This window comes from Leptopilina heterotoma, unplaced genomic scaffold (genome assembly GCF_015476425.1).
Source record: "Leptopilina heterotoma isolate Lh14 unplaced genomic scaffold, ASM1547642v1 Lhet_44, whole genome shotgun sequence".
Classification (NCBI taxonomy): domain Eukaryota; kingdom Metazoa; phylum Arthropoda; class Insecta; order Hymenoptera; family Figitidae; genus Leptopilina; species Leptopilina heterotoma.
In genome coordinates, this window is record NW_025111084.1 from 2,446,591 (window position 1) to 2,459,488 (window position 12,898).

The following is a 12,898-nucleotide window of genomic DNA, read 5'->3' on the forward strand; positions in this document are numbered from 1 at the left end:
GACAATTTATTTATAAATTATTCATAAATAATAATAAAGCATTAATTAAATATTAAATGATTCATAAATTATTTATGAATAATATTTAACATATTTATGAAACATTTATACATTTTTATATATTTTATTATAGTGAAGGAATATTTTATATCAATATATAAATAACTTTTGTTAATATTTATAATAACTTAATAAATAATTTACAATTATAAAATTAATTATATTAAACTTGTAATAAATAAAATATGTGATGAAAATAAGTAAATAAAATAAAAATCGAAAATAAAAATTTAAAATGATTTATATCATTGTATATTTTTTTTCCTTCATTTTAATGTATTTTTAATTTGGCATTTTGTTTTCATATTTTTTATTCCGGTCCAAGTAAAAATCTATTTAAAAAAACACCATCATTAAATTAATTTCTTAAAAAAATTATTTCTTAATTTATCAATTCAGTTTTTTTCGAGTTAATAAGAAATGGTTTATTATCGATAATTAAATCTGTTTCGTTACACACACTCTTCTTTTTTAAAAAAAGAAGTTTCGATATAACAAAAGAACCTTTATTGGTTTCAAAAATAATTAACAATTAAATGTAGCGTAAGTTATATTATCTCGAGAGGAATGAAACTTATTACATCAAAAAGATGAAAGCTAGTACACTTTTGCGTTATACAGATTCGGTAGCTGAATTTTACTCTTTATTATCTTTGGAAATTATCACATTATCCTTTTTTTATAAATTGTTTTCATTCACTAGTAACGCTCTTGGAAAATATTTCTTTTCTAATTACCACAATTTTTTCTTGAAACTTTTAGGTCAAATTTAAAAAAAAGCGATATTAATAATTTAAATATTTTTGAAAATTTTAATAAAATTCTTCGCAGAAATTCAATTATTTTCAAAAACTTCCATTAATTCAATGATTTTCAATATCTACTATTTTAACAAAATTTTCCAAAAGAATTCAATTATTTAAAAAAAATTTTTTTAAATTCTACGCAAACCTTTAATTATTTTCATAAAATAATAAAAATTTCACTGAAATTCAATTACTTACAAATGTTTTGAAAATTTCTTCGCAATCATTCAATTATTTCCATAAATAATAAAACTCATGCAGAATTTCAATTATTTTCATAAATAATAAAATTCTTTTCAGGAATTCAATTATTTTCATAAATAATAAAAACTCACAGCAGAATTTTAATTATCTTAAGAAATAATTAGATTCTTCTCTGAAATTCAATTATTTAGAAATTTTTTAATTAAACTCTTTGCAAAACTTCAATTGTTTTCAAAAATTTTCCTCAATGATTTTCAATATCTACTATTTTAACAAAATTTTCCAAAAGAATTCAATTATTTAAAAAAATGTTTTAAAAATTCTGCGCAAACCTTTAATTATTTTCATAAAATAATAAAATTTCACAGAAATGCAATTATTTACAAATTTTTTATAAATTTCTTCGCAATCATTCAATTATTTTCATAAATAATAAAATTATTACAGAGATTCAATTATTTTCGTAAATATTTATAAAATTCTTTTTAGGAATTCAATTATTTTCATAAATAATAAAACTCATTGCAGAATTTCAATTATTTTTAATACAATTTTAATTAAATTCCTCGAAAAATGTAATTATTCTTAAAAATGTTATTAAAATTAGTCAAACGAATTCAATTATTTTCACAAGTAATAAAATTCTTCAAAGCTATTTAATTATTTGAAACAATAATATTCGTTGGAAGAATTCAATTATTTTCAAAAATCATAAAATTTTTAGTATAGCTTCTCAATTATTTTTAATATAATTTAAAAAATATTCCAATAAAACTGCAATTATTCTTAAAAATTTTATTAAAATTCTACGAAAAATAATTTAATTTTTAAAAATTTCTGATAAAATTCTTTATAAGAATTCAATTATTTTCAATGGTTTTAGTAAAATTATTCGAAAAATTCAATTATTTTCAAAAAAATTTAATAAAATTCTTCAGAAGAATTCAATTAGTTTCATAAATAATAAAATTCTGCAAAGAAATTCAATTACTTTTGAAAATTTTAATAAAATCTGTGCAACTATTTAATTATTTTCATAAATAATAAAATTCATTGCAGTATTTCAATTATTTTTAATATAATTTTACAGGAATTGCTCAAAAAATGTATTAATTTTTGAAAATTGAATTTTAATTTCTCGAAAAAATCAATTATATAAAAAACTGTCTTTTTACAATTTATTCTTTGGATGAATTTAATTATTTACAAAAATATTCGAATTTTCCACAGGAATTCAATTATTTTCAACTATTTTAAAAAAATTGTTAAAAAGAAATCAATTATTTTAAATACAATCTTAATTAAATTTATTTGAAATAATTCAATTATTCAATTATTCTTTTGAGATTTTAATAAAATTCTCCCCAAGAATTCAGTTATTTACATAAATAATTCTTTGAAAGAATTCAATTATTCCCAAAAATTCAATTATTTTTAGGCATTTTAATAAAATTTTTTTGCAAAAATTCAATTATTTTTAAAAGTAATAAATTTCTTCTTGGAAATTCAATTATTTTAAAAAATTGCAATAAAATCGTTCGCAAGAATTCAATTATTTTCATAAATAATAAAAATTTCTCCGGAATTCAATTATTTAAATTAGAATTTCCATAGAATTAGTCGAAAAAAATGAATTATTTAAAAATTTTTATAAATTTCTTCGCAAGAATTAAATTATTTTCATAAATATTTAAATTCTTTCATGAATATAATAAAATTCGTTGCAGGAATTCAATTTATTAGCGTCATGATAAAATAGAAGGTAATTATATTTTTGATGAAAATTAGGAAAAAGTCAAGAAAATAAAGAATAGAATTTTTGTCAGTTTTGTGAAATTTCTAAGACGGGGTTTTTTGGTCGTCAAGTTTAATTTAATAAAAGATGTTAAAAGTGTTGATCAGTCAATTCGTAATTAGTGAAAAGATGTTAAGTGTTTAATTTTTCGTTTAATTTTTCGATAGCTAATTTTTTACTACTTTTTTTTAGTACGAAAGCTACTTTTTACTACTTTTTTAAAATTAATTATCGAGTGCGAAGTCTGGAGAGGTAAATATATATTTAAAGTCGTACTTTTTTCTGAGAGTGTTTAATAGTATATTTATAAACGATCTGAGGACCGGTAAAATCCATACATGACTCGTATAAAAAGAAAATTTTTTTTTCGTTTTGTCTTATTTTATTTTCTCAATAAAGCAACTAAAGATATCGAACGATGGTGCAATCATGGAATCCATACAAAGCGTGGTGAGTTTCCGAGACGAGAGGCGTGTCGGTAGGTGTACTGAAGTAAAACCGAGATCCGATTTATAAAGAGTGCCAACATGCAACGAGTGTAACGGCTTCAAGGACGCTCAACTCTCCCAGGAAACTGCTAACCGATATCCGCGTGGACACTGTTCATCGCATCGCTCAACAACAAGGTGTCTTTTCAATCTCATATTCAAATTATTGCGAAATATTAATTATTATTCCATTTCCTCCGTCCCTCTCCCTCGAGTTGATTTACAATTTATTTTATATATATATTTATTCTACTTATTTATTTAGAAGATGAAAACAATTTTTTTTTATTGTAAAAAAATTAAATTAAATTGTCAATTAATATTATTAAATAAATTAATCAAAATATTATTAAAATTGTTAATTAATAGTGATAATTATCAATTAGTGTATATTTAATACTTGAAAATAGAAAAAATTGGAAAAATGTTTTCAGGGGGATTCGAACCCAGGACTTTAGAAGCGCAACGCAAGTGATTTACCACGCAGCCACGACAACTTGAACGCTTTTTTTGAAATACTCTCCAATAATATAATTATAATAATCAATTATTAATTAAATAATAATAATTGAGATGTTTCAAACTAAATTCAATAAAAAAACACTAACAATAATAAAATAAATGAAATAAATAAAATAAATTAAATAAATGAAATGAAACTAACAACAATAAAATAAATAAATAAAAAAAGCCAACAAGACGAAATGTAATTTATGAAAAAAAAATGCACATTTACGATTAGATAGTTTTTCACGATCCGTTAAGTGGAAAGAGGAATGCCATCATCATTTTATGTTTTACGAGGATGACTTACAACGTTATAAAATAAGTTCCGAGAGTTGCACTATTTTTTTCTCGCGCACCAAGGACTCAATTATTTTATTTATATATATAAAAAATAATTGACTATATATACATAAATACTGACAAAGGTGCAGTTGTACCGCACTCGGAATCGAAGTGTCGACCCGCCTGTCTTTTTTTTTTTTTTTTTGCTATTTTAGAAATCGAGCGTAAGGACATAACGAATCGAAGACACGTATATTATAGCGGGAGGTTGCATCGATGTATATAGATATATTTAACGGAGTCGATGAATCTGTTTTTTTTTTTTTTGGCAGCCCTCATGATTTTACCTTGAATTGTACGACGAACTGCGTCGTTTCCCCAATGACGAATCAAATAAAATACGATTTGTCATTGAAAAAAACTCTCAACACTGTTTTTGCTTTTTATTCGTGACAAATAGGTTTTATTTTAATTTTTATTTTAATATATTTATTTGAATTCATAAATCAAATAAAGAAATATAAAGTTTTATATATTAGGAGATGTATTTTTTAAAGTTTTATTTTTATTAAATTTTTTTTTGTTATAATGCAGGGCTCGAACCAGTGAAGGTATATTTAAAAATACGGTACGGACCAAAAATGAAAAATTACGGACCAATTTAAGGACAAAAATATAACCAGTCAGAGTCAAATAAGAGAACATTTTACTTAAAACTATAAATTAAATTTTTCATAACTATAAAACATTTCTTCGTGTTTTATAATAATTAAAAATAACCGAGTGATAAAATCATTATTCAATTATTATTTTCAAGAATTTTTAACTAAAATTCTACTGTAAATCGATTATTTTTCATAATTTTCGAAAAAGTTCTTTGACAATTTTAATTATTCGTAAACTTGAAATAATTTTTAAAAAAATCCGCAATTAAACTTTTTAAAAAAAATTAATTCCACAGAATTGTTAATTAAAAATATGAAAAATTCAGATTTTCAAAGATTTTAATTTGAAATCTTTTCAGAAATCAATTATTTCTAAAAATTTACAATCTAATGCATTTAATATTCAATTATAAGTTAAAATTTTAACTGAAATCTATTTTTAGATCAATTTTAATTGGAATTTAATTATTTAAAAATAAGAAAAACAATTTATTGAATAATTGCATTTTTTTAAAAATTGAATTCTCATAAAGAATTTTATCAACAAATTTAAAAATAATTGAATTATTTTGACGAATTTTAATAACATTTTTAAGAATAATTCCATTTTTCGAGAAATTCGATTAAAATTGTAGGGGAACATAGTCTAGGTCGGCCACCTTTTTGACTTTTGTTTATAACTTTTTTTAAAAAATGAATTTGGACAATTGAAGTATATGGTTGGAAAGTCCTGTTTAATAGGAACATTTTTTCTGTACAAAGTAAATTGACAGGTTTAAAAATGAAAAAGTTATAAAGATTTAAAAAAAAAAAAATTTGTAGTCCAGGTTGGCCATTACAGTCAAGGTCGGCCATGTTTAAAATTTAAAGGGTATTAATCTTTAAAAAATAAAATAACATGTTTGGAGTTACGGAAAATTGATTCTTTATTGTTTACAGTTTGTAACTTAATGAAATAACAAAATAATAAAAATAAACAATATAAAAAAATAAATATAAATAAAAAAAAATTTTGCACTAAAATATTAATAAAATTAAATAAAAATATTAATAAGATGATCAATTATATTATGAGTTATACAGAATTGCAGTTTTTGCAAATGAAGTAGCTCGTCCTCATCTTTGCGCATTTTAAACACATAGTGGCCGACCTTGACAGTAAGTAACATTACCGAATTGTTGTAACCAAAAAGAAATACGTTTCGGGATTCGATTTTTTACTTTGTTTTCCTTTCAACCATGAGTCCCACAAATTTTCTGCATACTTGCCTTGACGATTCAATTTGTTTTTTATCTTTTATTAATGGTTTTTCACATTATGCACAAAACTTTTTTTGAGCTTTTTTTGTACCGACGTCACAGAAATCACAATTTTTGATTTTTCGAAAATGTAATTGAACAAAAAGTTAGGTTTCACTAAGACAAGCTTCGACAAATATGCGCGTAGGTGGCGCTAGTGAACTTGACAAAAAAACGCGAGTGGCCTACCTAGACAGTAGACCAACCTTGACTACATTCCCCTATTAAAAAATAATTGAAATTCTGCACTGAGTTTTATTATTTATGAAAATAATTTAATTTCTAAATAGAATTTTATTTTTTACGAAAAAAATTTTATTACTTATGTAATTAATTGCATGAAATAATTAACGTTTACGTAGAATTTTTTTTTAAAAAATTTTAAATACTTGAATTCTTTTGAAAAATTTTATTAAAATAGTAAACATTAAAAATCATTGAATTGAGGAAAATTTTTGAAAATAATTGAAATTTTGCTAAAAGGTTTATTGCAATTTTTAAGAATAATTGAATTTCAGAGAAGAATCTAATTATTTCTGAAGGTAATTGAAATTCTGCTGGGAGTTTTTATTATTTATGAAAATAATTGAATTCCTGAAAAGAATTTTATTATTTATGAAAATAATTGAATCTCTGTAAAGAATATTATTAAAATTTATAAAACTAATTGAATGATTTCGAACAAATTTTCAAAAAAATTTGTAAGTAATTGAATTTCTGTGGAATTTTTATTATTTTATGAAAATAATTAAAGGTTTACGTAGAATTTAAAAAAATATTTTTTTAAAATAATTGAATTCTTTTGAAAAATTTTATTAAAATAGTAAATATTAAAAATCATTGAATTGAGGACAATTTTTGAAAATAATTGAAATTTTGCCAAGAATTTTATTAAAATTTTTTAAAATAATTGAATTTCAGAGAAGATGAATCTAATATTATTCTTAAGATAATTGAAATTCTGCTGTGAGTTTTTATTATTTATAAAAAAAAATTTAATTTCTAAAAAGAATTTTATTCTTTATGAAAATCATTGAAATTCTGCAATGAGTTTTATTATTTATCAAAATAATTGAATGATTGCGAACAAATTTTTAAAAAATTTTTTTATTAATTGAATTGCAGTGAAATTTTTATTATTTTATGAAAATAATTAAAGGTTTACGTAGAATTGAAAAAAATATTTTTTTAAATAATATGAATTCTTTTGAAAAATTTTATTAAAATAGATATTGAAAATCGTTGAATTGATGAAAATTTTTGAAAATAATTGAATTTTGCCGAAGAATTTTGATATTTACAAAGATAATTGAGATTTCGACTAGAATTTAAAAAAATTTTTTTAACATAATTGAATTTCTACGAAAAATTATATTACTTTTGAAACTTTTTGTCCTTTTTCAATTAAATTACGGACTTTATGGACCTTTTGTAAAAAAACTGAATTTTACGGACTTATATTAAATAAGTTACGGAATTTTACAGGACTTACGAACCTAGTTCGGCCACTGTATAATGTAATAATTAAATATTATATATTATAATTTCCTTCTTGTATTATTTTGTATCTTTCTATATTATAAAAAAATTTCTCCTTTTGGTTCAGCCCCCCCAATGTGGTCTGCCACGTTACGTCAAAATTTAGGTCAATTTCGGTCTATATTTTAACCTAGAGCTTAAAAGAATAGGGGCCGTTACATTACGTTCCTCGTAAGGGCCGTTAAGTTAGGACAAAATCTACACAAAATGAGGCCCTGTGAAGGCCGTTACAATTTGTTAAACTTTAGGTCAATTTTGACCTGTACTTTAACCTACAGGTCAAAACGGCCTCTATAGTGGCTGTAGGACTCTATAGTCATCATAGGGGCCGTTACATTACGCTCTCTGTAAGTGCCATTAATTTGTATCGAAATTTATGTCACTATAGGGGCCGTTACATTACGCTCTCTGTAAGTACCATTAATTTGTATCATTTAGGTCAAATTTGACCCAATTTTGACTTTTTTTTTACCTATTCTTGATTCCTTAAGTCAAATTATATCAATTTTGACCTACAAAAGGCGAATACAAACTTGAAATTTTGGTTAAAAACGAAATTGAGTGTACGAAAAAGGGCATAATTTTGAATGAATATAAGAAGGGGGAATTTTGGATTTTTAAAAAACGGAGTTGAAAGATAATAAATATGTAAATAAATGTGAGGAGGGAAATGAAGGGACCACCCAGGAATCGACCCTGTCGCAGTGCGGTCAGTCCTTCAAGTTCATAATAAGCGGCGTTCATGTTGGATGCTCTGCGTACAAGTACGGTACGTGTAAGCCATCCTTAGATCTCGATTTATATCGATATCGATCCTTTATTGGCGTCGACATATTCGCCTTCGTCCTTTAAGTCGTCGATACCATAATATCCCTTGCTTATAAGAAGGAGACGAGGCGAGGTGGTTGTCTCTTCCTGGGGCACGATTGCTAACACACTTGTGTGTAGGAGTCCTCTTTCTCTCTCTCTCTCTCTCTCTCTCTCTCTCTCTCTTTTCTTATTTCTCTGCCTATTTCTCTCTCATCTCTCTTTCTCTCTTTTATTTTCTCTTTCTCTGTTCTCTGTCTTCTTCTATTTCTCTCTCTCTCTCTTTCTCTTTTATTCTCTCTCACTCTCTTTCTCTGTTCTCTGTCTTTTTCTATTTCTCTCTCTCTCTTTTTCTCTTTTTCTCTCTGATAAAATTGATACTAAAGAAATAGAACTCGCCGATATACGTCTCATGTCTGTAACAACTCGATGACTATTTTTCTCCTCAACGAGAATTACTTGTACAACGACATGGATAAGGATGGTGCGACGCACAAGTGCACGTAGGTTGACTTTGTAATTCACAATGTTCTCTCCTTTTCTCCCCCTCGAAACTTTAATGCACCAATTCTCACGAATCGATAATAAATAATTACGTAACAAAAGTATAAAATTTAAAAAAAAATTCCTATTTTTACCTTTTTGAAATGCAATTGAAATGCAACAACTTACACTGAAAACTAAAAATTTATTTGACTCAAATAACCGATTAATTGACTATTATCAAGTAAATATTTACTTGAATCAAATAATATTTAGTTCAATCAATTACATGGTATTTGAACCAATAATTTTAGTATTTGAAGCAAATATGAATTGAATCATTTAATTGACTCCAATAAATATTATATTTAATTTCAATTAAATATTTAATAAGAATATTAAAAATGACCGAATGATAAAATCATTATTTTCTATTCCAAGAATAATCCAAGAATATTGTTACTGTAATTTCTTCAAAAATATCTTCTAGAATTTAAATTCTTCTTTAAAACCATTATTAATAATTATTATTAATAATTTTTGAAAAAGTTCTTTAAGTTCATTCACGAAATTTCGATTATTCGTGAATTCTTCAATTAAATATATAATAAAAAATAAAAACTTCAGGTAATTAAAAAGAAGAATCAGTAAACTTTTACAAATAAATTAATTCTAAAGAATTAGTTAAAAGTATAAAAAATTTTAATTCGAAATCGTTTTAAAATTCAATTATTTCTAAAAATTCATCTTAGAATGCTTTTAATATTCAATTATTATCTAAAATTTTAACTGAAATTCAATTTTAAATCAATTTTTATTAGAAAATTCTACTAGAATTCAATTATTTAACTATAAAAATAAATAATTTATTGAAGAATTAAATTTTTTTTAAAATTAAACTCTAAAAAAGAATTTTATCAACAAATTTTTAAATTATTGAATTTTTTTTACGAATTTTAATAGAATTTTTAAGAATAATCACATTTTTCGAGGAAATTCCATTAAAATTGTATTAAAATTAAAAATAATTGAAATTCTGCGATAACTTATATTATTTACAAAACTAATTGAATTACTGCGAAGAAATTTGTAAAAAATTTGCAATAATTGAATTGAAATAGATGAAATCTTTTGGAAAATTTTATTAAAACAGTAGATATTAAAAATAATTGAAATAAGGAAAATTTTTGTAAATAATTAAAATTTTGCCAAGAGTTTTATTAAAATTTTTGAAAATAATTGAATTCCGGAGAAGAATTTTATTATTTATAAAGATAATTGAAATTTTGTGGAGAATTTTATTAAAATTTTTGAACACAATACAATTCAGTTATTTAAATACATGAATAATTAATTTATTGAATAATTGAATATTTCTTAAAATTGAATTTTTATAAAGAATTTTATCAACAAATTTTTTCAATCATAAAATTCTTTCGACGAATTTCAATAAAATTTCTAAGAATAATTACATTTTCGAAGAATTCGATTCAAATTGTATACTAAAAATAATTGAAATTCTGCTGTGAGTTTTTATTATTTATGAAAATAATTGAATTCCTAAAAGGAATTTTATTATTAATGAAAATAATTGAATACCTGTAAAAAATGTTATTATTTATGAAAATAATTGAATCCCTGTAAAAAAATGTTATTATTTATGAAACTAATTGAATTTTTGTGAAGAAATTTATAAAAAATTTCTAAATAATTGAATTCCTGTGAAATTTTTATTATTTATAAAAAGAATTAAATGTTTGCGCAGAATTTAATTAAAATTTTTTCTAAATAATTGATTTTTTTCGGATAACATTATTAAAACAGTAAATATTGAAAATCATTGAATGACAATTTTTGAAAATAATTGAATTTCGGAGAAGAATTTTATGTTTGCAAAAATAATTGAAATTCGGACGAGAATTTTTTTTTGATTTTGGAAGATAATTGAATTTTTGAGAGGAATTTTTTACTTTTGAAAATAATTGAATATTTGTACTTATTTGTAATTTCATCAAAATTCAATTTTTTTAGTGTGCTTAATTAAAATTCTTCTGTAAATCAATTATTTGTAATAATTAGATGAATTTGAATTATTAAAATTGTTAAAAAATCTAAGTTCTTTAAAATTTCTAATTAAATTCATTCAAAATTGAAATTTTATAAAATATCAAATTAAAACCTTTTGAAGTTCATCTATTTATGAAAATTGTAAACGCAACTCTTTTAAAATTCAATTAATTTTGAAACATTTAAATGTAAAATTATTGGCAGAAGTAGAAAAAAATGAAGTTTTTGTTTTAGAATTCGTGGTAATTTTTGATGGAATATTTGAAAAGGATATTCCTCAAATGTAGATAGAATATTCCTAAGGAATTTGTGAATATTTACTAATATTCCTAAGGAATATTGTGGCCAGGAATATTTAGTAATATTCCTAAGGAATATTGCTAAATTGTGGATGGAAAATTTCAAAAGAATATTCCTAAAATGTAGATGGAATATTCCAAAGAAATTCCAATATTCCATCCATAATTGAGGGACATTTCTTTATTCGCAGGAATATCCCCAATATTCCAAAAGAATATTCCCAGATTATGAATGAAACATAGAACATTTCCAAGAATGTGAATGAAATATTCCGCTCTATTCGGACATTTTTTTTCCCTTCCCTTAAAGTCCGATTTCAGTTTTTCAACTCTCTCGATCTACGTCTCTATATAGGCAGCGGCAACAGCATCCAATTTTGGTCCATGGAAAGATGATAACGACGGAATATATTGCGAATCGTATGCATACAATCGCCTCTCTTTCTATATTTATTAGCGTTTCCTGGACGCTTTTAAAGTCTCTCGCCTCTTACGTAAGACAAGCGTTTAAATGCAAATTCCTCATGCATTTGCAATCGCGGGACGTTATTTGCTCCAGAAGCCACTTGAAGATTGTCGCCCCTGGCTATATTCAATCTCATGAAGCTGCAACGCATTGCAAGAGAGAAAGAGAGACAGAGAGAGAGAAGGGGAGACGCCCTCGTATATATCCGGAGCCTATAGAATTACAGAATAGTAAATATTATTATTTTTCTTCTCCTCCAGTTTTCCTTCAATTTTTTCCTTTTTTATCTGGCTGGAATACAAATTTCTCTGCAAATTGTCGAGAAGGGAAAAAAAAATATTTTTTGGTCTCGTGATTACATAAAATTGTTACATTGTACAGATGTGTGTATTTATATATAGAGGAGATTATTACGTAAGGTTAGTTATTCCTTGAGGTGCGACTAAATAGGCTGTTTCATTATCTTGATAGATAATAATATTGGTAGTTCAATAACACGATAGTCCATTTTATTTGTAGTTTATAAGATTGAAGTTCGGATTAAGTGCGGAGCTTTCCAACAGACATCGTCTTGGGTTATCTATTTTCAACTTATTTTTTTTTATTTATTTTATCCTTTTTTTTATTTATCTACTATTTTATTTATTATTTAGTTTTTTATTTTATTTATTTTTATTTTCTGTTTTCTATATTTCTCTATTCTTTCCTGTATTTTTTCTGCCTTCTTTGACAAAGAATTTTAAGAAAATTTTTTTTATCTTTTAAAGTAATTTAATTTTAATAATTTAATTTTTAAATAATTTAATTTAAAAAAAAACTGTTAAGAAAAATTTAAACTGGGTGTCTACTATTTTCGTTCAACAAAAGTTTCAGGTATTTTCCGGTTTTTTCCCGGCTTTCTCCTAATTTTTCCCGATTTTTTTTCTCATCAAATTTAAATTTACTTGATTTCGATCATAAATAAATCTACAAATGTCTGCAAAAATTATTATTAGTGTTTATGAATAAATAAATTCTTTTGACGAGTTTCTTTAAATCTTTTGAAAATAATGTTTTTTTTAATATAATTTTAATTGGAAATTTGGAAAATAATTGAATTAAACAAAGAATTTTTTCAATTTTTTAAAATAA